At 44.6% G+C, this 27359-nt stretch overlaps 1 protein-coding gene across 1 annotated transcript in view; it reads right to left on the bottom strand.

The window, feature by feature from the left end:
* PRR33 (proline rich 33) overlaps positions 1 to 27359 on the bottom strand; it is a 63835-nt gene that overhangs the window by 33808 nt on the left and 2668 nt on the right. The gene's annotated exons all lie outside the window — the stretch shown is intronic.

Below are 27359 nucleotides of genomic sequence, written 5' to 3'. Positions count from 1 at the left end.
GGGAAGGAGCGCTGTTTTGGAATGCAGACTTTGATAGAATGATCTGCGGGCATTACATTGTGTTTGCAGAGCCCCTGATGTAATTAAGCAGTAGAAACCCCCACAAGTGATGCCATATTGGAAACTAGACCACCCAAGGAATTTATCTATATGTGTTGTGAGAACTTTGAACCCCCAAGTGTTTCGCAAAACTTTATAACGCAGAACCGTGAAAATAAAAAAATATTTTTTTTTCCTCGAAAATGATTTTAGCCCCCAAATTTTTATTTTCCCAAGGGTAAGAGGAGAAATTGGACTGCAAAAGTTGTTGTCCAAATTGTTCTGAGTATGCTGATACCCCATATGTGGGGGGAACCACTGTTTGGGCGCACGGCAGAGCTCGGAAGGGAAGGAGCACCATTTTACTTTTTCAACACAGAATGGGCTCGAATTGAGATCGGATGCCATGTTGCGTTTGGAGAGCCCCTGATGTGCCTAAACAATGGAAACTCCCCAATTCGAACTGAAACCCTAACCCCAATGCGCCCCTAAACCTAATCCCAACCATAACCCTAACCACACCCCTAACCCGAACACATCCCTAACCCTAATCCCAACCCCAACCATAACCCTGACCACACCCCTAACCCCAACACATCCCTAACCCTAATACCAGCAATAATCTCAACCCTAACCATAACCCTAACCACACCCCTAACCCTGACACACCCTAACCCTAATCCCAACTCTAACCCCAACTGTAAACATAATCCAAACCCTAACTTTAGCCCCAACCATAACCCTAACTTTAGCATCAACCCTAACCCTAGCTTTAGCCCCAACCCTAACCCTAACTTTAGCCCCAACCCTAACCCTAACTTTAGCCACAACCCTAACCCTAACTTTAGCCACAACCCTAACTCTAACCCTAATGGGAAAATGGAAATAAATACATTTTTTTTAATTTTAGTATTTTTCCCTAAGGGGGTGATAAATGGGGGTTTGATTTACTATTTATAGCAGATTTTTACAGCGGGTTTTTGTTTAGCCGCTGTCACACGCTAAAAGACGCTTTTTATTGCAAAAAATAGTTTTTGCATCACCACATTTTGAGAGCTATAATTTATCCATATTTTGGCCCACAGAGACATGAGAGGTCTTGTTTTTTTGTGGGACGAGTTGGTGTTTTTATTGGTACCATTTTCGGGCACATGATATTTTTTGATCGCTTTATATTCCGATTTTTGGGAGGCAGAATGAACAAAAACCAGCAATTCCTGAATTTCTCCGTTACGCGTGTGGTAAAATTGATAAAGCAGCTTTATTCTTCGTGTTAGTACGATTACCGCGATGACCTCATTTATATCTTTTTTTATGTTTTGGCACTTTTACACAATAAAAACTATTTTACATTAAAAAAAAAAATAGTTTTTGCATCGCTTTATTCTGAGAGCCATTGCTTTTTATTTTTCTGCTGATGACGCTGTATGGTGGCTTTTTTTTTGCGGGACAAGATGACGTTTTCAGCGGTACCATGTTTATTTATATCCGTCTTTTTGATCACATTTTATTGCACTTTTTGTTCGGCAGTATGATGATAAAGCAGTATTTCTTGCCTTGTTTTTTATTTTTTATTTGCGGTCTTCACTGAAAGGGTTAACTAGTGGGATAGTCTTATAGAGCGGGTCATTACGGACGCGGCAATACCAAATATGTGTACTTTTATTGTTTTTTTTATTTACATACATGGATTTATTGGAAAATATTTATTTATTTATTTATTTATTTTCTTTATTTGAGGATTTTTTTTTTAACTTTATAACATTGTCCCAGGATGGGACATCACTTTGCATAGCACTGTGTCAGATCAGCGATCTGACAGGCAGTGCAGGAGGCTTTCCGGCGCCTGTTCTCAGCAGGTGCTGGGAAGCCAACTTGTAAGAGAGTGAACTGTAGTCCCACTGAGAGGGCACTAGGACCCTGTGGTTTTTGCCTGCTGCAGAAGAGGACAGACCCTGCAAAACTCCCGGAGACAATGTGTGCTGGGGGGTGGGGTCTGGTGTCTTGTGTGTAAAGTGAAACAAGGAAGTGAGAGCTGAGAGAAAAAGGCGGGAAGAAAAGGCAGAAGCTGCTGTGATATCTTAAAAAGAGACTGTGTGTGGATTTACTGCGAGTGTGTTTGGAGGAAAAGAAGCTTTTGAGAGACTTTTGTTGCTAACGTTTTCTGGAGAAGAGCTAACCCTTGATCTAAGAGAAGACTGAGACTTTACCAAAACCCAGTACGTATTTGGAAGTCTGTGGATTCCCTGTGCATTGAGTGGAGAAACAAGTCTGGGCAGACTGCTGATACAGAGACGGACGGGTTGTCGTGGAAGCATTCCTAGGAGCTACAGAAGCAGAGACAACATCGTGAGACCACTAACTAAGTCCCCGGCGTTTGGGCTCGGCATCGGCCGACAAGACAAGAGGAGCTTGCTGTAACTTATTGGCGCTGAAGATATGGACTGGCTGCAGCCTGTGCGGATTCCTGCCTGAGAGGAAATCCATCTCAGGATACGGTACCATAGTTATAGATACCCAGGTATCTCTGCTCTGAGTGTTTAATTGTTACTTTAGAGGTGTATCTTATATTAGAGTTGTGTAAGTTATACTCAGTGTGCCGTTCCAGGGGCTCCCTTGATAACACTACATTCAATTTACACTTGTTTCCTGTTTTTAGTTGCTCTGTTAGGTAAATTTCTTACTAGTCTGTTATAGAAACAGCTCTCAGGAGACCTTGGAGTGGCACAGTGATTTCAGCTGCTGCTGAGCTAGTGTCTCTTTGAGGTGCATTTGCCTTAATATTCTCCATATTACCTTTATTTTTTTGCTTTTGAGTAAATACCGTTGGAGATTTCTGCCTTGGTCTTGGTTTGTGACTCACTGGATCTTATTCGGACCTCTGGTCATTACATTTTTGGCGTAGTCGGCAGGATCCAGTGTTTGTCATGGACGGAGGCGAGGGTGGAAATGACCCCGCTGTATCCGCATCCTCCTCGGGGGTTGGGGTTCCCCTGGCAGCCGCGGCGACTCCGGGAGGGTATGTGCCTGTAGGAGCTTTACTTCAGCACATGCCGAAATACGATGGGCGCAATATGGCGTTGCAAGATTGGGCTGAGAGAATCCGGAGTATTCTGCGCATGTGTAATTTGACCCACGCGTTACGCGCTGAGCTGGCATTAAATGCACTGGAGGGTGATATTAGGCGTATGGTGATGGTGCGCCCAGAATCAGAGAGGGATACGTTAGAAAAGATTTTGGAACTGTTAGAGGGGAGTTTGGGGGGCCGAGCGCGTGTGGCTCAGCTTCGGTCCCTATTCTTTAATCGTCCCCAGAGGGAGTGTGAGTCCCTGATGCAGTACTCTAATATCTTGCAAGAGACGTTGAATGAGATGCAGCGACTAGACCCGGGGGCCATGGGGGCGTTCCGGGAGGTAGACCGCTTGCTCCGAGACCAATTCATCACCGGTTTAGCCAATAGACTTCTCCGGGACAGACTGTTGGAAATGGCCCGGGTTGCACCAGAGTTATCTTTCTGGCAGATTTACCGAGCTGCAGTGGAAAGGGAAGAAAAATCAGCCTATGTTCCCGAGGGGTCAGTGAACAGTGCCCAGCTGGAGGAAGGTGGGTCATCAGGGTCGGGGGAAGAGGGGCTGGTAAGCGTGGTACAAGCTTTGCGTGCTGAGGTGAAGGAGTTGAAGCTGACATTGTCTCAACTGACAGTTGATCCCGCCTCTACCCCCTCACGGGGACCTCCTGCCCCACCCACTGGAACGGTGACCCCGCAAATGGCCAGGTCGTCCTATCAGAATGAGTCAAGCCCTCGTCCACAAGGAACAATCACCTGCTGGAAGTGTGGTCGCCAGGGACACATCTCGCGTTACTGCCCGACGCGTATAGCCCCAGAAACCCCATCGCCGGCTTTAAACTTCCGGCCGCTGCCATGAGAGGACAAGCAGCAGCGGCCCCACACACACAAAGCCTTCGACGGAATGAACAAGATTTGTTTGCATGTAGTCCAGTGATAGAAGCAGAGTTTGAAGGGCGGAAGATGAGGTGCTTGGTTGACACGGGATCCGAATGTACTATAATGCCTCTAGAAGTATATGAGAGATACTTCAGTCGACTAGTGATTCCAGAGGATGGCCGAGTGATACGACTGACCGCCGCAAATAATGGTCAATTGTCAGTCAAGGGAATCGTGTGGATGCAACTAAAAATGTTTGGTCAAGAGCTGGGGCAGAAAGGGGTAGTACTGGTGGATCACCCCCCTAGAAGAGGGATGGCAGTGACGCTCGGAATGAACGTGCTGCGAGACTTGAATCACCAGATGTATGCCAGTGAAGGACCCCGATACTGGGCCCGTGCGACAAGACACCGACCCACACAGAGAATTCTACACCGTCTAGTGCTGAGTTGCGACTTGCTGAAAAGTGCGGTCACAGGTGGCCGGGTGGGCCGGGTCCGAGTGACTTCGAGGGCCCCGATCCTGCTGGGACGCAGACAAGAGGAACTCTTAATGCTGCCTGTGGGAGCTGCACAGAGATTGAATGGGCTTGAAGTGCTACTTGAGCCCGCGCGAGAGGATTCCTCATTTGCCAAGGTACATGTGGCCCGGTCTTTGGCGATTGTGAAGAATGGACGAGTGCCGGTCCGATGCATCAATGTTTTAGATGAAGCTGTTGCAATTCCCGCTGGGACCATACTGGCTGAACTGTTCGTGCCGGCAGAGAAGGTGCCAGAAAATGCAGGGTTCGAATTGCGACCAGACCAACAGTCATCCTGGACATTCGCGGTCGAGGTAGGCCGGACTGAGCCTCCTACGGAGGAATGGAATGGTCATGTGATCATGGAGCAGATGGGAGTGGATTGGGAGAAGCTGACCCCCGTGCAGTTGGAGCAGTTGGAGAGAGTTTTGTGGGAACATCAAGAGACCTTTTCCCGACATGGAGAGGACTTCGGGTGTACCCAGACGATTGAGCATGAGATTCCAACGGGGGATACTCCACCCATTAGAGAAAGATATCGTCAAATTCCTCCGGCGCTCTATCAAGAGGTGAAGAGCATGGTGGCCAGTATGCTCGACAACCAAGTGATCTGAGAGAGCCGGAGTCCCTGGGCGGCCCCTGTAGTCTTGGTCCACAAGAAGGATGGGACACTCCGATTTTGTGTGGACTATCGGAAATTGAATGCCCACACCGTACGGGACGCATATCCTTTACCCCGTATTGAAGAATCCCTGTCGGCCCTGGGTTGGGCCAAGTATTTCTCAACGTTGGATTTGGCAAGCGGGTACTGGCAGGTCCCAATGGCTGAAAAAGATCGGGCCAAGACGGCGTTTGTCTTGCCAATGGGGCTCTTTGAGTTCAACCGGATGCCCTTTGGCCTCGTTACCGCCCCGGGAACCTTCCAACGCCTGATGGAACATTGCTTGGGCGATCTAAATTTTGAATCAGTCCTGATATATCTAGACGACATTGTGGTGTTCGGAACCTCATTTGAAGATCATCTGGAGAAGCTGCGTCAAGTTCTCCGGCGGCTCAAGAGCTATGGCCTGAAAATAAAGCCAAAAAAATGTCAACTGTTACGAAACCAGATTGAATACTTGGGGCATCTGGTGACCCCGGACGGGGTACTACCGTTAGCCAGTAAGATTAAGGCGGTACAAGAGTGGCCACCTCCTTGTGACCTGCGAGAAGTGCGGGCCTTCCTGGGCCTAGCAGGATATTATCGGTGGTTTGTGCCTAAATTCTCACAAGTGGTGAGTCCCTTGAATGAACTTTTGAGAGGGACAGCGCTGGGTCCTCGAAATCGCCCCATTCCATGGGGGCCCCTACAGAAAAAGGCATTTGATGAAGTGAAAACCGCCCTAACGAGTGCCCCATTGCTGGCCTACGCCCGGTTTGACACCCCTTTTTTGTTGTATACCGATGGTAGTCTTCATGGGTTGGGGCAGTACTAGCACAGGTGCAGGACGGCCGAGAGCGAGTGATTTCTTATGGCAGCAGATCTTTAAGAGACTCCGAGCGAAATCCGGCTAACTACAGCTCATTCCGGCTGGAATTGCTGGCCCTGGTGTGGGCAATGACAGAACGCTTCGCCGAGTATCTAACAGGAGCTGAGGTGCTAGTCATGACAGATAACAACCCGCTAGCTCACTTAGAGAATGCAAAGCTGGGGGCGTTGGAGCAGCGGTGGGTCGCCAGACTGGCCAAGTTCAATTACCGCATTAAATTTCGCTCTGGTCGAGAGAACGGCAATGCAGATGCATTGTCAAGAGTGCCCCTTGGGTCATCAGGGGAAGATGTTGACGAACAACTTGAGGATACTGAAACTCCAGCTTTGGGGCAGATACCTATCTTCCAAAGTGTGGTACACTCAAGTGGGGTGGCCACCGGGATGCCCTGTGTCCTGGGTAAAACACCCTCAGATTGGACAAGAGTCCAGGATGAGTGTCCGGACGTTGCACTCGTGCGCCGTTGGGTACAAAACAAGGCCTGGCCCAGTGCAGAGGACAAGGCTCACTTGTCCATGGAAGGAATGAAACTCCTTCGACAATGGGATAAATTGTGTGTGGAACAAGGTCTGTTGTATCGTAAGGTGTACATGCCTTCGGAGCTGCAGCATCGGTACCAACTGATAATTCCTGTGGGGATGGGTCCAGTGGTCGCTCGTGAGGCGCATGAGAAGGGGGCCCATTTTGGAAGTGAAAAGACACTTCAGTGGTTGCAGCGAGTCCTCTACTGCCCTGAGTTGGGAGGGATGGTGGCCGACGCGTGTCGGCAGTGCCGAATTTGTGGGCTCAACAAAAGCCCTGAGCAGCGGGCTCCCACACAGTCTATTAAGACTTCAGCTCCACTGGAGCTACTCATGATTGACTACGTGTTGATAGGGTACTCTACGTCAGGGTACTCCTATTGCCTGGTGATGACAGATCACTTTACCAAGTATGCTGTAGCGGTGCCGACAAGAGATCAGACGGCCAAGTCGTTCGGTTGTCCGCAGAGAATACATTCAGATCAAGGGGCCTGCTTTCAGGGGATGCTGATGAAAGAGTTGCACCAGCTTTATGGTATCGAGCAGTCGAGAACAACGCCTTACCACCCTCAGGGTAACGGGGCGTGTGACGTTTTCATCGGACCTTGTTGCAAATGTTGAGGTCCTTAGAGAGTCAGCAACAGACATGCTGGCCTGAGTATCTCCCCGAATTGATGTGGGCTTACAATAACAGGGTGCACAGTACTACTGGTTACTCACCACACATGTTGATGTTTGGTAGACCTGGCCGAGACATTGAGGATTTGAACATGCCAGATCCCTCCTCCGCCCCCCTTCGGACTGCATCCGAGTGGGTACGAGAGCATCGGCGGCGGTTGAGGGTGGTGCATCAGGTGGTGGGCGACACGCAACCTGTACAAACAGAGCTGTTCTCTCCGGGAGACAGAGTGTTGGTGAGGACAAAACGACGGTCAGGAAAGCTGAGTGACCGATGGGAGGTGATACCGTATCTGATAAAAAAAACAGGTGAACCCTGAGATTCCAGTGTACGAGGTCGAACCGGTGGGGACAGGGGGGCCAACATGTAATTTGCATCGTAACATGTTACAACGGTGCTGGTTTGAAGATTCGGCGCCTACCCCCCTAGAGCCAGAGGCCATGTTCCAAGGGGCGGGAACTCTGAATGATCTTGAGTTTGATGGTGTGCTTACTCCTGCGCCTGCTTATTTGCCCCCTGTGACCGATCTGGCCTCGGGTGATGAGAATGTTGGGGATATGGAGGATATTGTTGAGGAGAGTGCATCAGGTCAACTGTTTGGTCCTGACGCTGTATCACAGGTCATCGAGCCGCAGGAGGAGACAACTCCACTTGCGCCCACTAACACGACCACGGAAGAGACTTTAGCTCCCTCTAAGGTTGCACCTGTTGATGTAGGACTCAGGAGAACTACACGATCTACGGCAGGAATACCACCTCAGCGATATGCTCAAGATGAATTTGAGTGGGAAGGTATGTCGAGGACGCCAACCTCTAGTGGGGTGGCATGTAAGAGAGTGAACTGTAGTCCCACTGAGAGGGCACTAGGACCCTGTGGTTTTTGCCTGCTGCAGAAGAGGACAGGCCCTGCAAAACTCCCGGAGACAATGTGTGCTGGGGGGTGGGGTCTGGTGTCTTGTGTGTAAAGTGAAACAAGGAAGTGAAAGCCGAGAGAAAAAGGCGGGAAGAAAAGGCAGAAGCTGCTGTGATATCTTAAAAAGAGACTGTGTGTGGATTTACTGCGAGTGTGTTTGGAGGAAAAGAAGCTTTTGAGAGACTTTTGTTGCTAATGTTTTCTGGAGAAGAGCTAACCCTTGATCTAAGAAAAGACTGAGACTTTACTAAAACCCAGTACGTATTTGGAAGTCTGTGGATTCCCTGTGCATTGAGTGGAGAAACAAGTCTCGGCAGACTGCTGATACAGAGACGGACGGGTTGTCGTGGAAGCATTCCTAGGAGCTACAGAAGCAGAGACAACATCGTGAGACCACTAACTAAGTCCCCGGCGTTTGGGCTCGGCATCGGCCGACAAGACAAGAGGAGCTTGCTGTAACTTATTGGCGCTGAAGATATGGACTGGCTGCAGCCTGTGCGGATTCCTGCCTGAGAGGAAATCCATCTCAGGATACGATACCATAGTTATAGATACCCGGGTATCTCTGCTCTTAGTGTTTAATTGTTACTTTAGAGGTGTATCTTATATTAGAGTTGTGTAAGTTATACTCAGTGTGCCGTTCCAGGGGCTCCCTTGATAACACTACATTCAATTTACACTTGTTTCCTGTTTTTAGTTGCTCTGTTAGGTAAATTTATTACTAGTCTGTTATAGAAACAGTTCTCAGGAGACCTTGGAGTGGCACAGTGATTTCAGCTGCTGCTGAGCTAGTGTATCTTTGGGGTGCATCTGCCTTAATATTCTCCATATTACCTTTATTTTTTTGCTTTTGAGTAAATACCATTGGAGATTTCTGCCTTGGTCTTGGTTTGTGACTCACTGGATCTTATTTGGACCTCTGGTCATTACAACCTCACTCCAGGACCCAGAATACCGGAACAACACGATCGCATTGCGTTGTTCCGGGACGAGAACACAGGGAGCCCCCGTCCCTGCGCGATGCTCCTTTATGTCGCTGTCACTACTGACAGTGGCATCAGAGGGTTTGAGTGCCCACGATCGGCGCTAGCGCCGATCGTGGGCATTGCTGCAGGGTGTCAGCTGTCACATACAGCTGACACCTGCACGCTTTCGCCATGAGATCGTGCGATTGTGCCGCCGTACTAGTACTGCGGTTTGCGGGAACTCAGTTCCCGCAGAGCAGTACTAGTACGCCGAATGTCAGGAAGGGGTTAACGTTGCAAGATTTTTTTTTGCATTTTTTTTTTGCATCTGCGGTTTTTTTTTGCATTTCATTGCTGGAGTGGTGCTTCTAATCTAAGTTCCCTCAATCTAGTTTCATTCTTACCAGCCACTGTCTTCAGCTTTTCCCAGTGCTGCTCCGGTCCCCCGCCGCCATCATCTTGTGATGGTAACTTGTGACTGGCCAGAAGTCAGAGGAACCGGGCACAAGTCCTCAATATAAGTCTATGAGAGCCTCGTTCTCGGCTTGTTCTGGTTCCCATAGACTTACATTCATTGAGCTGTTTAAAGTTTTGGAAATCATTTTGTATCCAAATCTGGCTTTAAACTTCTGCACTACAGTATCACGAACCTGCCTGTTGTGTTCCTTGGTCTTCATGATGCTCTCTGTGCTTCAAACAGAACCCTGAGACTATCACAGAGCAGGTGCATTTATACAGAGACTTGATTACACACAGGTGGATTATATTTATCATCATTAGGCATTTAGGACAACATTGGATCATGCAGAGATCCACAATGAACTTCTGGAGTGAGTTTGCTGCACTGAAAGTAAAGGGGCCGATTAATATTGCACACCCCACTTTTCAGTTTTTGATTTTCCACAAAAATTTAAAATAACTAATAAATTTCGTTCAACTTCACAATTGTGTTCCACTTGTTGTTGATTCTTAACCAAAAATTTACATTTGGTATCTTTATGTTTGAAGCATGATATGTGGGAGAAGGTTGAAAAGTTCCAGGGAGCCGAATACTTTCGCAAGAGGAAAAGGGTCAAACTCGGTCAAAGGAGCACTGGCTTAACCCCATTCTGGTGTCAGAGTTTCCTTTCAGCGCTCCTTTGACCGAGTTTCACCCTTTTCCTGTTTCTGTCCTCCTTCGGAGGTGTTCAGCCGGAGCTGGGGGTGGACTGTGCACACTCCCCTCACTAGGGCTACCTATCCAGCCCTCATAAAGAATTCACCTTTAACTGACTTTGAATACTTTTGCAATGCACTGTATATATAAGCTGAAGAGCCCGGCATTGCCCGGGCATAGTAACTAACTGTGATTAGCTATAGCACCTCACTTCTCTCATTTTCCTATAACGCCTCTCATTTTCCCTCTCAGATCTCTAATTTTCCCCCTCATATCTCTAATTTTCTCCCTCATATCTCTCATTTTCTCCCCTAACACCTGTCATTTTGTCCTCACACCTGTCATTTTCCTCTCAGTATATACCTGTATGTCATCTCCTGTATATAGTATATACCTGTATGTCATCTCCTCCTGTATATAATATATACCTGTATGTCATCTCCTCCTGTATATAGCATATACCTATGTGTCATCTGCTCCTGGATATAGTAAATACCTGTATGTCATCTCCTCCTGTATATAGTATATACCTGTGTGTCATCTCCTCCTGTATATAGTATATACCTGTGTGTTATCGCCTCCTGTATATAGTATATACCTGTCTGTCATCTCCTCCTGTGTATAGTATATACCTGTATGTCATCTCCCCTGTATATAGTATATACCTATATGCCATCTCCTCGTGTATATATTATGTACCTGTGTGTCATCTGCTTCTGTATATAGTATATACCGTTCCTGTATGTCATCTCCTCCTGTATATAGTATATACGTCTATGTCATCTCATCCTGTATATAGTATATACCTGTGTTTGATCTCCTCCTGTATATAGTATATACCTGTATGTTATCTTCTCCTGTATATAGTATATACCTGTATGTCATCTCCTCCTGTATATATCTGTATGTCATCTCCTCCTGTATTAGACCTTGTTCACACGTTATTTGGTCAGTATTTTTACCTCAGTTTTTGTAAGCTAAAACTTAGAGTAAAACAATCAGAGGAAAAGTTTATTAGAAACACGTCACCACTTCTGCATTTTTTTCCCACTCATTTTGGCTTATAAATACTGAGGTAAAATGTCATCTCCTCCTGTATATAGTACATACAGTACAGACCAAAAGTTTGGACACACCGTTTCTTTGTCAAAAAACCCCCCATAAATGATTGCTTGGAAATTCGGAGACATGTTGTCAGAAGTTTATCGAATAAAAGAACAATTTACATTTTACAGTTTCAAACTGAACACTTTGCAGTGGTCTCTTAATTTTTGCCAGAGATATGTATATATATATATATATATATATATATATATATATATATATATATATACAGTACAGACCAAAAGTTTGGACACACCTTCTCATTTAAAGATTTTTCTGTATTTTCATGACTATGAAAATTGGACATTCACACCGAAGGCATCAAAACTATGAATTAACACATGTGGAATTATATACTTAATAAAAAAGTGTGAAACAACTGAAATTATGTCTTATATTCTATGTTCTTCAAAGTAGCCACCTTTTGCTTTGATGACTGCTTTGCACACTCTTGGCATTCTTTTGAACCTAATTTCAAGGCAGAAACATTACTGTGTCCAACAGTTATTAGATATATGAAACTGAAATAGCTGTTGCAAAAAAAAACAATTTTTATAAAACATTAAGCTTAAGATTAATAGGGGTGCCCAAACTTTTTAATATAACTGTACTGTGTGGCTGTGTTATATATTTCAGGGGTACATTATACATTATATTCTATGGAGGAGGCTTTGTTATATACTATGGGGGGCTGCATTATATTCTGTGGGGGGGCTTTATTAGATTTCATAAGGGATGATTGCATCATACTCTTTGATGGGGCTACATTATATTCTATGGGGAGGTGGGTTGTACTATATCCTGTTCAGGGCTACATTATATTATATGGGGGGCTGTATTATACACTGTGTGCAGAATTATTAGGCAAGTTGTATTTTAGAGGATTATTTTTATTATTAATCAACAACTATGTTCTCAATCAACCCAAAAGACTCATAAATATCAAAGCTTAATATTTTTGGAAGTTGGGGTGTTTTTTTTTTTTAGATTTGTCTATTTTAGGAGGAAATATGTTTGTGCAGGTAACTATTACTGTGCAGAATTATTAGGCAACTTAATAAAAACCAAATATATTCCCATCTCACATGTTTATTTTCACCAGGCAAACCAATATAACTGCACAAAATTTATAAATAAACATTTCTGACATGCAAAAACAAAACCCCCCAAAATTAGTGACCAATATAGCCACCTTTCTTTATGATGACACTCAGCAGCCTCCATCCATAGATTCTGTCAGTTGCTTCATCTGTTTACGATCAACATTATGTGCAGCAGCCACTACAGCCTCCCAGACACTGCTCCGAGAGGTGGACTGTTTTCCCTCCCTGTATATCTCACATTTTATGAGGGACCACAGGTTCTCTATGGGGATCAGATCAGGTGAACAAGGGGGCCATGTCATTATTTTTTCTTCTTTGAGACCTTTACTGGCCAGCCACGCTGTGGAGTAGTTGGAGGCATGTGATGGAGCATTGTCCTGCATGAAAATCATGATTTTCTTGAACGACATTGACTTCTTCCTATACCAATGCTTGAAGAAGTTGTCTTCCAGAAACTGGCAATAGGTCTGGGAGTTGAGCTTCACTCTATCCTCAACCAGAAAAGGTCCCACAAGTTCATCTTTGATGATATCCGCCCATACCAGTACCCCACCTCCACCTTGCTGGCGTCTGAGTCGGAGTGGAGCTCTCTGCCCTTTACTGATCCAGCCTCTGGCCCATCCATCTGGCCCATCAAGAGTCACTCTCCTTTCATCAGTCCATAAAACCTTTGAAAAGTCAGTCTTAAGATATTTCTTGGCCCAGTCTTAACGTTTTATCTTATGTTTCTTGTTCAAAGGTGGTTGTTTTTCAGCCTTCCTTACCTTGGCCATGTCCCTGAGTATCGCACACCTTGTGCTTTTTGTTACTCCAGTAACGTTGCAGCTCTGAAATATGGCAAAACTGGTGGCAAATGGCATCTTGGCAGCTTCATGCTTGATTTTCCTGAATTCATGGGCAGTTATTTTGCGCCTTTTTTGCCCAACACGCTTCTTGCGACCCTGTTGGCTGTTTGCCGTGAAACGCTTAATTAATCGGTGATTATGCTTCAAACGTTTGGCAATTTCAAGACTGCTGCATTCCTCTGCAAGACATCTCACAATTTTGGACTTTTCAGAGCCCGTCAAATCTCTCTTCTGACCCATTTTGCCAAAGGAAAGGAAGTTGCCTAATAATTAAGCACACCTTATATAGGGTTTTGATATCATTAGACAACACCCCTCCTCATTACAGAGATGAACATCACCTGATTTACTTAATTGGTAGTTGGCTCTCAAGCCTGAACAGCTTGGAGTAGGACAACATGTATAAAAAGTATCATGTGATCAAAATACAACTTGCCTAATAATTCTGCACACAGTGTATTTATATTTTATGAGAGGTGATTGCATCATACTCTATGAGGGGGCTACATTATACTATATGGGGGGCTGCATTATATTCTATGGGGAGGTTAAATTATACTCTGTGGGGGGGTTACATTATACTCTGTGGGAGAGTGTTACATTATACTCTGTGGGGTGGCTGCATTATACTCTGTGGGGTGGTGGCTGCATTATACCATATGTGGGCTGCATTATACTGTATCAAGGACTATGGGGAATACATGATACTATATGAAGAACTATGGGGTACATTATACTATAGGAAGTGAATTGTACTATATGGATGACTATGGCGGTGCATTATACTATATGGAGCACTGTGAGGAGTGTACTATGCTATATGGAGGACTGAGGAGTATATTTTAATATATGGAGGACTATGAGGAGTGTATTATACTATATGGAGGACTATGGGAAGTGTATAATACTATATGGAGGACTATGGGGCATATTATATTATATGGATGACTATGGGGTGTGCATTATACAATATGGAGGACTGTGGTGCGCATTATAATATATGGAGGACTATGGGATGTATTATACTAAACAAGCAAAATGCTGCATATTCATCGAGTGATTGGATTGTTTATGCCGGAACAGAAATCCTTGTTCTCAGCAGCACATAGCATAGGTGTAAACTGTAGATGTGCTGCTGATAACATGATACTGTATGGTGATCTGTTAGTGATCTATTAGTGATCGTTCTGTCACCATCATTCTTTCTCAGACGGTGGAAAGAGGCCGGGAAACAAGCGAACGACTTCAGTATTGTCGATCACACTTGTTTAGCGGCCTGAGATCAGCGCATGTAAATACAACCGAAATGCTTCTGTGTGATGTGCAATATGTTAGTATTTGGGGCCCCATTTTAAACTTTGCCTAGGGCCCCACTTTGCCTAAAACCGGCCCTGTATACCTGTGTGTCATCTCCTCCTGTATTATACCTCACTCACACGTTATTTGGTCAGTATTTTTACCTCAGTATTTGTAAGCTAAAACTTGGAGTAAAACAATCAGAGGAAAAGTTTATTAGAAACATGACACCATTTCTGTATTTTTCTCCCACTCGTGGTTTTGGCTTAGTTATAAATACTGAGGTAAAATACTGACCAAATACTGAACGTGTGAATGTGGCCTTATGCACAGCCTCTACCTGCAGTGCCTCACTCTCCTATATACACAGCCACATACTGCTCAGCACCGCACTTCTCTCATTTTCCCCCTGACATCTCTATCCATGAGGCTCCTCCCTTTCCATTAACGTCATGCCTCAGAGGAACAACTCCATTCGAGACACGATGGAGCTAGATGTGGCCTGTGCCTGCTATGCTGAGTGGGCGTGGCTAGGGAAAACTGTTGCTCATAGCAACCAATCACCGCTCAGCTTTCATCTTTTAAACAGCTCTGGTGAAATGAAAGATGCTTAGTGATTGGTTGTGGAATGGGCGGGGCTATGTGGAGTGGGCATGTCCGACACACACACACATACATATACTCAGCTTTATATATTAGATATATATACATATACTAGATGGTAGCCCGATTCTAATGCATCGGGTATTCTAGAATATGTATGTAGTTTATTTATGAAGATTTTAGAATACATTGAATACACAGGATTTGGCCGGCCGCGACCAATTAGCGAAGCGTGGTTCAAATCCCGATTCGCGGCCGGACTGCGCCTGTCGCTGATTGTTCAGCTGGCCATGTAGTATATAGCACAGCCACGTAGTATATAACAGCCGACGCAGTAAATTGCACAGCCACGTAGTATATTGCACAACCATGTAGTATATTGCACAGCCACGTAGTATATAGCACAGCCACGTAGTACATAGCACAGTCCACGGAGTATATAGCACAGCCCACGGAGTATATAGCACAGCCACGTAGTATATAACAGCCCATGGAGTATATAGCACAGCCACGTAGTATATAGCACAGCCCATGGAGTGTATAACAGCCCACATAGCATATAACACAGCCAGGTAGTATATAACAGCCCACGCACGCAGTATATAACACAGGCCACGTAGTATATAACACAGGCCACGTAGTGTATAACACAGGCCACGTAGTGTATAACACAGCCCACGTAGTGTATAGCACAGCCACGTAGTGTATAACACAGCCCACGTAGTGTATAGCACAGCCACGTAGTATATTGCACAGCCATGTAGTATATTGCACAGCCCACGTAGTATATTGCACAGCCCACGTAGTATATTGCACAGCCAAGCAGTATATTGCCCAGCCACGTAGTATATTGCACAGCCCACATAGTATATTGCACAGCCCATGCAGTATATTGCACAGCCACGTAGTATATTGCCCAGCCCACGTAGTATATTGCACAGCAACGTAGTATATTGCACAGCCCACGTAGTATATTGCACAGCCACGTAGTGTATTGCACAGCCCATATAGTATATTGCACAGCCCACGTAGTATATAGCAATGTGGGCATCATATCCCTGATAAAAAAAAGAATTAAAATAAAAAATAGTTATATACTCACCTTCCATTGGCCCCCGGATCGAAGTGGTTACTGATGCTCCTCGAGCGCTCCGGACTGAAGAGTGCATTGCGGTCTCGTTAGATGATGACGTAGCAGTCTCGCAAAACTGCTACGTTATCATCTCGCGAGATCACAATGCATGGAGCAGTCACCGAAGCGTCGCGAGGAGCGGGAAAGGCCTGTTCTGGATCCGAGGGGCCGACGGACGGTGAGTATATAACAATTTTTTATTTTTTTATTATTTTTAACATTAGATCTTTTTACTATTGATGCTGCATAGGCAGCATCAATAGTAAAAAGTTGTACCAAGAAAGAGAAAAGATCATGTCCACAAAAATGGGAGCACCTCAAACAAATACCAAAAAATTACAGAGTTTTTATTGATACATATAGCAATAATACATCACACAAAAACAAGACTAAAAACATTTAAAAATGCAAAATGCACAGAACAAACGTACACAGCAGTCATATCCTAGTATGGGGAAAATGACTAACCACATCCCTTTCCCCTCCCAAAAATAGAGATAAATATATACAACGTAATGGCCTATGGCTTGGCCATATACCCATGTACAATATAAACAATATGAACAATACAAATCATCTCTGTATAGTACTCTCAAACCCCCACTGACAGAGTGCAGTACATGCATATATATAGACCTACTGATATCACAGTACCATATAGTCCTAGAAAAATTAAAGCCAAAGAAAAAATGATAATAACAGGCATTCAACAATCAAAAAGCGATAAACGTGGTAGTCTTATACATGCCTAAATCCAGCATATACCTGCGCCTAAAAGGAGCCACTATCATGCGATAAATCAGGGTCTTAAGCAAGCTGGATGAGGGAGAGAGAGACAAGAGAGGGAAAAGGGAATGTGGGGTGCGAACCCACGCGTATCGCCGCAACTATGGCGGCTTCCTCAGGGAAAAAATAGCAGCAATTTCAATTCTAATAGTAAAAAGTTGGTCACACAGGGTTAATAGCAGCGTTAATGGAGTGCGTTACACTGCAGCATAACGCGGTCCGTTAGCGCTGCCATTAATCCTGTGTGAGCGCTGACTAGAGGGGAGTAAGGAGTGGCCATTTTGCCACCGGACTGTGCCCGTCGCTGATTGGTCGTGGCTGTTTTGCCGCGACCAATCAGCGTCTTGGGATTTCCGTTACAGACAGACAGAAAGACAGACAGACAGAAAGACGGAAGTGACCCTTAGACAATTAAATAGTAGATTTACAGCTCTGGTAAAAATTAAGAGATCACCACATCAAAACCCTGTCATGGGCAGCCCAATCTCCAGACCTGAACCCAATTGAAAACCTCTGGAATGTAATCAAGAGGATGATGGATAGTCAAAAGCCATCAAACAAAGAAGAAATGCTTACATTTTTTGTACCAGCGGTGGCATAAGGTCACCCAAAAGCAGTGTGAAAGACTGGTGGAAAGCTGCCAAGACGCATGAAAGCTGTGATGAAAAATCATTGTTATTCCACAAAATATTGATTTCTGAACTCGTCCTGAGTTAAAACATTATTGTTGTGTCTAAATGATTATGAATTTGCTTTCTTTGCATTATTTGAGGTCTTCAAGCACTGTTTTTTTTTTTAAATTTTGACCATTTTTCTTTGTAAAAAAAAACCCCATAAATGATTGCTTGGAAATTCGGAGACATGTTGTCAGAAGTTTATCGAATAAAAGAACAATTTACATTTTACAGTTTCAAACTGAACACTTTGCAGTGGTCTCTTAATTTTTGCCAGAGATATGTATATATATATATATATATATATATATATATATATATATATATATATATATATATATATATATACAGTACAGACCAAAAGTTTGGACACACCTTCTCTTTTAAAGATTTTTCTGTATTTTTATGACTATGAAAATTGTACATTCACACTGAAGGAATCAAAACTATGAATTAACACATGTGGAATTATTTACTTAACAAAAAAGTGTGAAACAACTGAAATTATGTCTTATATTCTAGGTTCTTCAAAGTAGCCACCTTTTGCTTTGATGACTGCTTTGCACACTCTTGGTATTCTCTTGATGAGCTTCAAGAGGTAGTCACCGGGAATGGTTTTCACTTCACAGGTGTGCCCTGTCAGGTTTAATAAGTGGGATTTCTTGTCTTATAAATGGGGTTGGGACCATCAGTTGTGTTGTGCAGAAGTCTGGTGGATACACAGCTGATAGTCCTACTGAATAGACTGTTAGAATTTGTATTATGGCAAGAAAAAAGCAGCTAAGTAAAGTAAAACGAGTGACCATCATTACTTTAAGAAATGAAGGTCAGTCAGTCCGAAAGATTGGGAAAACTTTGAAAGTGTCCCCAAGTGCAGTGGCAAAAACCATCAAGCGCTACAGAGAAACTGGCTCACATGAGGACCCCCCCTCAGGAAAGGAAGACCAAGAGTCACCTCTGCTTCTGAGGATAAGTTTATCCGAGTCACCAGCCTCAGAAATTGCAGGTTAACAGCAGCTCAGATTAGAGAGCAGGTCAATGCCACACAGAGTTCTAGCAGCAGACACATCTCTACAACGACTGTTAAGAGGAGACTTTGTGCAGCAGGCCTTCATGGTAAAATAGCTGCTAGGAAACCACTGCTAAGGACAGGCAACAAACAGAAGAGACTTATTTGGGATAAAGAACACAAGGAATGGACATTAGACCAGTGGAAATCTGTGCTTTGGTCTGATGAGTCCAAATTTGAGATCTTTGATTCCAACCACCGTGTCTTTGTGCAACGCAGAAAAGGTGAACGGATGGACTCTACTGTTGTGAGTTCTGTTTTTGGGCTCCCTCTGGTGGTTGCTGATGGTACTGGGTGATTTGTGTTTTGCTGTCTCTGGTGTCCACCTGTTCTATTAGGATTTGGGAGTTTCCTATTTAACCGGGCTTTCTTGTCATTTCCCCGCCGGCTATCAAGGTTATCAGAGTGTTTTGTTACCTCAGCTTCTTGCTTCAGTAATCTTCAGGACAAGCTAAGTTTTTGATTTTCTTGTTCCACGTTTTGCTTTATTTTTGTCTTGTCCAGCTTGCATGTAATTGTTTCTTTGCTGCTGGTTGCTCTAGTGGGCTGTAATTGCTCCTCATGTTCCATGAGTTGGAACAGGAGTTCAAGTAATTACAGGATGGTTTTTTGAAGGGTTTTTTGCTGACCGCGCAGTTTACTTTTGTATCCTCTGCTATCTAGTTTTAGCGGGCCTCATTTTGCTGAATCTGTTTTCATACTGTGTATGTGCCTTCCTCTCATTTCACCGTCATTATATGTGGGGGGCTGCTATTTCTGTGGGGGATTTCTCTGGAGGCAAGAGAGGTCTGTGTTTCTTCTAATAGGGGAAGTTAGATCTTCGGCTGGTGCGAGACGTCTAGGATCAACGTAGGCACGTTCCCCGGCTATTGTTATTTGTGTGTTCAGGTTTAGGGTCGCGGTCAGCTCAGGTTCCATCACCCTAGAGCTCGTTGGTGCTTGTCCTTTTGTGATTCTCTGCCATTGGAATCATGACAGTATAGCCGGCCAAAATGTTTGGGCTGAAGTAGGAGGAAAAGTAGTCTGAGGAAGTTTTTTTTTTTTTTTTTCTCTCCTCTGAGGTTGCTGCCTAGCCTTAATTGCAGCCTGGCTGATTTTTTTTTTCCTCCTCTTAATCCTTGAATGGCTCTGACCTTAGCTGTTTATCATGGACGTCCAGAGTTTAGCTTCCAGCTTGAATAATCTTGCTGCTAAGGTTCAAAATATACAGGATTTTGTTGTACATGCTCCTGTGTCTGAACCTAGAATTCCTATTCCCCTATTCCAGAGTTCTTTGCTGGAGATAGAGCTAGTTTTCTGAATTTTAGGAACAATTGCAAGCTGTTCCTTTCTTTGAAATCTCGCTCTTCTGGAGACCCTGCTCAGCAGGTTAGGATTATTATATCTTTCCTGCGGGGTGACCCTCAAAATTGGGCATTTGCATTGGCACCAGGGGATCCTGCGTTGCTTAATGTGGATGCGTTTTTTCTGGCATTGGGTTTGCTCTATGAGGAACCTAACCAGGAGATTCAGGCTGAAAAAGCTTTATTAGCTCTCTCTCAGGGGCAAGATGAAGCAGAAATATATTGTCAAAAATTTCGGAAATGGTCAGTGCTTACTCAGTGGAATGAGTGCGCCCTGGCTGCAAAGTTCAGAGATGGCCTTTCTGAGGCCATTAAAGATGTTATGGTGGGGTTCCCTGCGCCTACGGGTCTGAATGAGTCTATGACTATGGCTATTCAGATTGATCGGCGTTTACGGGAGCGCAAACCTGTGCACCATTTGGCGGTGTCTTCTGAACAGGCACTTGAGACAATGCAATGTGATAGAGTTCAGTCTAGAAGTGAACGGCAAAACTATAGGCGGAAAAATGGGTTGTGCTTTTATTGTGGTGATTCAGCTCATGTTATAACAGCATGCTCTAAACGCACAAAAAAGGTTGATAAGTCTGTTGCCATTAGTACGTTACAGTCTAAGTTCATTCTGTCTGTGACTCTGATTTGCTCATTATCATCCATTTCCGTCGATGCCTATGTGGATTCAGGCGCTGCCCTGAGTCTTATGGATTGGTCATTTGGCAAGCGATGTGGGTTTAGTCTTGAGCCTCTGGAAGTCCCTATTCCTTTGAAGGGAATTGACTCTACACCTTTAGCTATGAATAAACCTCAGTACTGGACACAAGTGACCATGCGTATGACTCCCGTTCATCAGGAGGTGATTCGCTTCCTGGTATTGTATAATTTACATGATGTTCTAGTACTTGGTCTGCCATGGTTACAAACTCATAATCCAGTCCTTGACTGGAAAACAATGTCTGTGTTAAGCTGGGGATGTCAGGGGGTTCATGATGATGCACCTCCGATTTCTATCGCTTCATCTACTCCTTCTGAGGTTCCTGTATTTTTGTCTGATTATCGGGATGTTTTTGAGGAGCCTAAGCTCAGTTCGCTTCCTCCTCACAGGGATTGCGATTGTGCTATAGATTTAATTCCTGGTAGTAAGTTTCCTAAAGGTCGTTTGTTCAATCTGTCAGTGCCAGAGCATACTGCTATGCGGGATTATGTTAAGGAGTCCTTAGAAAAGGGACATATCCGTCCATCTTCGTCCCCTTTGGGAGCAGGTTTTTTTTTCGTGGCCAAAAAAGATGGGTCCTTGAGGCCTTGTATAGATTATCGTCTTTTGAATAAGATTACCGTAAAATATCAGTATCCTTTGCCTTTGTTGACTGATTTGTTTGCTCGCATTAAGGGGGCTAAATGGTTCACTAAGATTGATCTACGGGGTGCGTATAATCTTATACGAATAAAGCAAGGTGATGAGTGGAAAACCGCATTTAATACGCCTGAGGGCCATTTTGAGTATTTGGTAATGCCTTTCGGACTTTCTAATGCTCCTTCAGTCTTCCAGTCCTTTATGCACGATATTTTCCGTGAATATCTGGATAAATTTATGATTGTGTATTTGGATGATATTTTGGTTTTTTCTGATGACTGGGAGTCTCATGTTCAGCAGGTCAGGAAGGTGTTTCAGGTCCTGCGGGCTAATTCCTTGTTTGTAAAGGGCTCAAAGTGTCTCTTTGGAGTCCAGAAGATTTCTTTCTTGGGGTATATTTTTTCCCCTTCTACTATTGAGATGGATCCCGTCAAGGTTCGGGCTATTTGTGACTGGACGCAGCCTGCATCTCTTAAGAGTCTGCAGAAGTTCTTGGGCTTTGCTAATTTCTATCGTCGTTTTATAACTAATTTTTCTAGTGTTGTTAAGCCTTTGACGGATTTGACTAAGAAGGGTGCTGATGTTGCTGATTGGTCTCCTGCGGCTGTGGAGGCCTTTCAGGAACTTAAACGCCGGTTTTCTTCTGCTCCTGTGTTGCGTCAGCCTGATGTTTCGCTTCCTTTCCAAGTTGAGGTTGATGCTTCCGAGATTGGAGCGGGGGCGGTTTTGTCACAGAGAAGCTCCGATTGCTCGGTGATGAAGCCATGTGCGTTCTTTTCTAGAAAATTTTCACCCGCTGAGCGGAGTTATGATGTGGGTAATCGGGAACTTTTGGCCATGAAGTGGGCATTTGAGGAGTGGCGTCATTGGCTGGAGGGTGCTAGACATCGTGTGGTGGTCTTGACTGATCACAAAAATCTGATTTACCTTGAGTCTGCCAGGCGTCTGAATCCTAGACAGGCTCGTTGGTCACTGTTTTTCTCTCGTTTCAATTTTGTGGTTTCATACCTGCCAGGTTCAAAGAATGTGAAGGCGGATGCTCTTTCTAGGAGTTTTGTGCCTGACTCGCCTGGAAATTCTGAGCCCACTGGTATCCTTAGGGATGGGGTGATTTTGTCGGCCGTCTTCCCAGACTTGCGACGTGCTTTGCAGGAGTTTCAGGCGGGTAAACCTGATCGTTGTCCGCCTGAGAGACTGTTTGTTCCGGATAGTTGGACCAGTAGAGTCATCTCCGAGGTCCATTCTTCTGTGTTGGCAGGTCATCCTGGAATATTTGGTACTAGAGACTTGGTGGCCAGGTCTTTTTGGTGGCCTTCCTTGTCGAGGGATGTGCGTTCTTTTGTGCAGTCTTGTGAGGTTTGTGCTCGGGCTAAGCCTTGCTGTTCTCGAGCCAGTGGATTGTTGTCACCTTTGCCTATCCCGAAGAGGCCTTGGACGCACATTTCCATGGACTTTATTTCGGATCTCCCTGTCTCTCAAAAAATGTCCGTCATCTGGGTTGTGTGTGACCGCTTTTCTAAAATGGTTCATCTTGTACCCTTGCCTAAGTTGCCTTCCTCCTCTGAGTTGGTCCCTCTATTTTTCCAGAACGTGGTTCGTTTGCATGGGATTCCGGAGAACATCGTTTCTGACAGGGGATCCCAGTTTGTGTCTAGATTTTGGCGGACGTTCTGTGCTAAGATGGGCATTGATTTGTCCTTTTCGTCTGCATTCCACCCTCAGACGAATGGCCAGACGGAGCGAACTAATCAGACCTTGGAAACTTATTTGAGGTGTTTTGTTTCTGCTGATCAGGATGACTGGGTTACCTTTTTTGCCGCTGGCCGAGTTTGCCCTTAATAATCGGGCTAGTTCTGCTACCTTGGTTTCTCCTTTCTTTTGTAATTCGGGGTTTCATCCTCGTTTTTCCTCTGGTCAGGTGGAGCCTTCTGATTGTCCTGGAGTGGACATGGTGGTGGATGGGTTGCATCGGATTTGGAGTCATGTGGTGGACAATTTGAAGTTGTCCCAGGAGAAGGCTCAGCAGTTTGCTAATCGCCGTCGCCGCGTGGGTCCTCGACTTCGTGTTGGGGACTTGGTGTGGTTGTCTTCTCGGTTTGTTCCTATGAAGGTCTCTTCTCCTAAGTTCAAGCCTCGGTTCATCGGTCCTTATAGGATCTTGGAAATTCTTAACCCTGTGTTGTTTCGTTTGGATCTCCCGGCATCGTTTGTTATTCATAATGTGTTCCATCGGTCGTTGTTGCGGAGGTATGAGGTACCTGTTGTTCCTTCGCTTGAGCCTCCTGCTCCGGTGCTGGTGGAGGGAGAATTGGAGTATGTTGTGGAGAAGATCTTGGATTCTCGTGTTTCCAGACGGAAACTCCAATATTTGGTCAAGTGGAAGGGTTATGGTCAGGAGGATAATTCTTGGGTGGTTGCCTCTGATGTTCATGCTGATGATTTGGTCTGCGCTTTTCATAGGGCTCATCCTGGTCGCCCTGGTGGTTCTCGTGAGGGTTCGGTGACCCATCCTCAAGGGGGGGGTACTGTTGTGAGTTCTGTTTTTGGGCTCCCTCTGGTGGTTGCTGATGGTACTGGGTGATTTGTGTTTTGCTGTCTCTGGTGTCCACCTGTTCTATTAGGATTTGGGAGTTTCCTATTTAACCGGGCTTTCTTGTCATTTCCCCGCCGGCTATCAAGGTTATCAGAGTGTTTTGTTACCTCAGCTTCTTGCTTCAGTAATCTTCAGGACAAGCTAAGTTTTTGATTTTCTTGTTCCACGTTTTGCTTTATTTTTGTCTTGTCCAGCTTGCATGTAATTGTTTCTTTGCTGCTGGTTGCTCTAGTGGGCTGTAATTGCTCCTCATGTTCCATGAGTTGGAACAGGAGTTCAAGTAATTACAGGATGGTTGTTTGAAGGGTTTTTTGCTGACCGCGCAGTTTACTTTTGTATCCTCTGCTATCTAGTTTTAGCGGGCCTCATTTTGCTGAATCTGTTTTCATACTGTGTATGTGCCTTCCTCTCATTTCACCGTCATTATATGTGGGGGGCTGCTATTTCTGTGGGGGATTTCTCTGGAGGCAAGAGAGGTCTGTGTTTCTTCTAATAGGGGAAGTTAGATCTTCGGCTGGTGCGAGACATCTAGGATCAACGTAGGCACGTTCCCCGGCTATTGTTATTTGTCTGTTCAGGTTTAGGGTCGCGGTCAGCTCAGGTTCCATCACCCTAGAGCTCGTTGGTGCTTGTCCTTTTGTGATTCTCTGCCATTGGAATCATGACACTCTACATGCCTGGTTCCCACCGTGAAGCATGGAGGAGGAGGTGTGATGGTGTGGGGGTGCTTTGCTGGTGACACTGTTGGGGATTTATTCAAAATTGAAGGCATACTGAACCAGCATGGCTACCACAGCATCTTGCAGCGGCATGCTATTCCATCCGGTTTGCGTTTAGTTGGACCATTATTTATTTTTCAACAGGACAATGACCCCAAACACACCTTCAGGCTGTGTAAGGGCTATTTGACCAAGAAGGAGAGTGATGGGGTGCTACGCCAGATGACCTGGCCTCCACAGTCACCAGACCTGGCCCCAATCGAGATGGTTTGGGGTGAGCTGGACCGCAGAGTGAAGGCAAAAGGGCCAACAAGTGCTAAGCATCTCTGGGAACTCCTTCAAGATTGTTGGAAGACCATTCCCGGTGACTACCTCTTGAAGCTCATCAAGAGAATGCTAAGAGTGTGCAAAGCAGTCATCAAAGCAAAAGGTGGCTACTTTGAAGAACCTAGAATATAAGACATAATTTCACACTTTTTACAATTTCACAAAGTTGTTTCACACTTTTTTGTTAAGTATATAATTCCACAAGTGTTAATTCATAGTTTTGATGCCTTCAGTGTGAATGTACAATTTTCAGAGTCATGAAAATACAGAGAAATCTTTGAATGAGAAGGTGTGTCCAAACTTTTGGTCTGTACTGTACATATATATATATATATATATATATATATAAATACATGTAAATATATATACAGTTAGGGCCAGAAATATTTGGACAGTGACACAATTTTCGCGAGTTGGGCTCTGCATGCCACCACATTGGATTTGAAATGAAACCTCTACAACAGAATTCAAGTGCAGATTGTAACGTTTAATTTGAAGGGTTAAACAAAAATATCTGATAGAAAATGTAGGAATTGTACACATTTCTTTACAATCACTCCACATTTTAGGAGGTCAAAAGTAATTGGACAAATAAACATAACCCAAACAAAATATTTTTATTTTCAATATTTTGTTGCAAATCCTTTGGAGGCAATCACTGCCTTAAGTCTGGAACCCATGGACATCACCAAACGCTGGGTTTCCTCCTTCTTAATGCTTTGCCAGGCCTTTACAGCCGCAGCCTTCAGGTCTTGCTTGTTTGTGGGTCTTTCCGTCTTAAGTCTGGATTTGAGCAAGTGAAATGCATGCTCAATTGGGTTTAGATCTGGAGATTGACTTGGCCATTGCAGAATGTTCCACTTTTTGGCACTCATGAACTCCTGGGTAGCTTTGGCTGTATGCTTGGGGTCATTGTCCATCTGTACTATGAAGCGCCGTCCAATCAACTTTGCAGCATTTGGCTGAATCTGGGCTGAAAGTATATCCCGGTACACTTCAGAATTCATCCGGCTACTCTTGTCTGCTCTTATGTCATCAATAAACACAAGTGACCCAGTGCCATTGAAAGCCATGCATGCCCATGCCATCACGTTGCCTCCACCATGTTTTACAGAGGATGTGGTGTGCCTTGGATCATGTGCCGTTCCCTTTCTTCTCCAAACTTTTTTCTTCCCATCATTCTGGTACAGGTTGATCTTTGTCTCATCTGTCCATAGAATACTTTTCCAGAACTGAGCTGGCTTCTTGAGGTGTTTTTCTGCAAATTTAACTCTGGCCTGTCTATTTTTGGTATTGATGAATGGTTTGCATCTAGATGTGAACCCTTTGTATTTACTGTCATGGAGTCTTCTCTTTACTGTTGACTTAGAGACAGATACACCTACTTCACTGAGAGTGTTCTGGACTTCAGTTGATGTTGTGAACGGGTTCTTCTTCACCAAATTAAGTATGCGGCGATCATCCACCACTGTTGTCATCCGTGGACACCCAGGCCTTTTTGAGTTCCCAAGCACACCAGTCAATTCCTTTTTTCTCAGAATGTACCCAACTGTTGATTTTGCTACTCCAAGCATGTCTGCTATCTCTCTGATGGATTTTTTCTTTTTTTTCAGCCTCAGGATGTTCTGCTTCACCTCAATTGAGAGTTCCTTTGACCGCATGTTGTCTGCTCACAGCAACAGCTTCCAAATGCAAAACCACACACCTGGAATCCACCCCTGACCTTTTAACTACTTCATTGATTACAGGTTAACGAGGGAGACGCCTTCAGAGTTAATTGCAGCCCTTAGAGTCCATTGTCCAATTACTTTTGGTCCCTTGAAAAAGAGGACGCTATGCATTACAGAGCTATGATTCCTAAACCCTTTCTCCGATTTGGATGTGGAAACTATCATATTGCAGCTGGGAGTGTGCACTTTCAGCCCATATTATATATATAATTGTATTTCTGAACATGTTTTTGTAAACAGCTAAAATAACAAAACTTGTGTCACTGTCCAAATATTTCTGGCCCTAACTGTATATATATATATATATTTAAATGTGTGTGGTGTGTGTGTGCTGCTCCCATCCTGCGCCCCCATCTTGTCATGTGCTGCACCCATCCTGCGTCCCCATCCTGTCATGTGCTGCTCCCATCCTGCGCCCC

Source organism: Ranitomeya imitator, chromosome 9 (assembly GCF_032444005.1).
Source record: "Ranitomeya imitator isolate aRanImi1 chromosome 9, aRanImi1.pri, whole genome shotgun sequence".
Classification (NCBI taxonomy): domain Eukaryota; kingdom Metazoa; phylum Chordata; class Amphibia; order Anura; family Dendrobatidae; genus Ranitomeya; species Ranitomeya imitator.
Note: the sequence above shows the minus strand (reverse complement) of the source record. Positions and strands in the feature narration are given on the sequence as shown.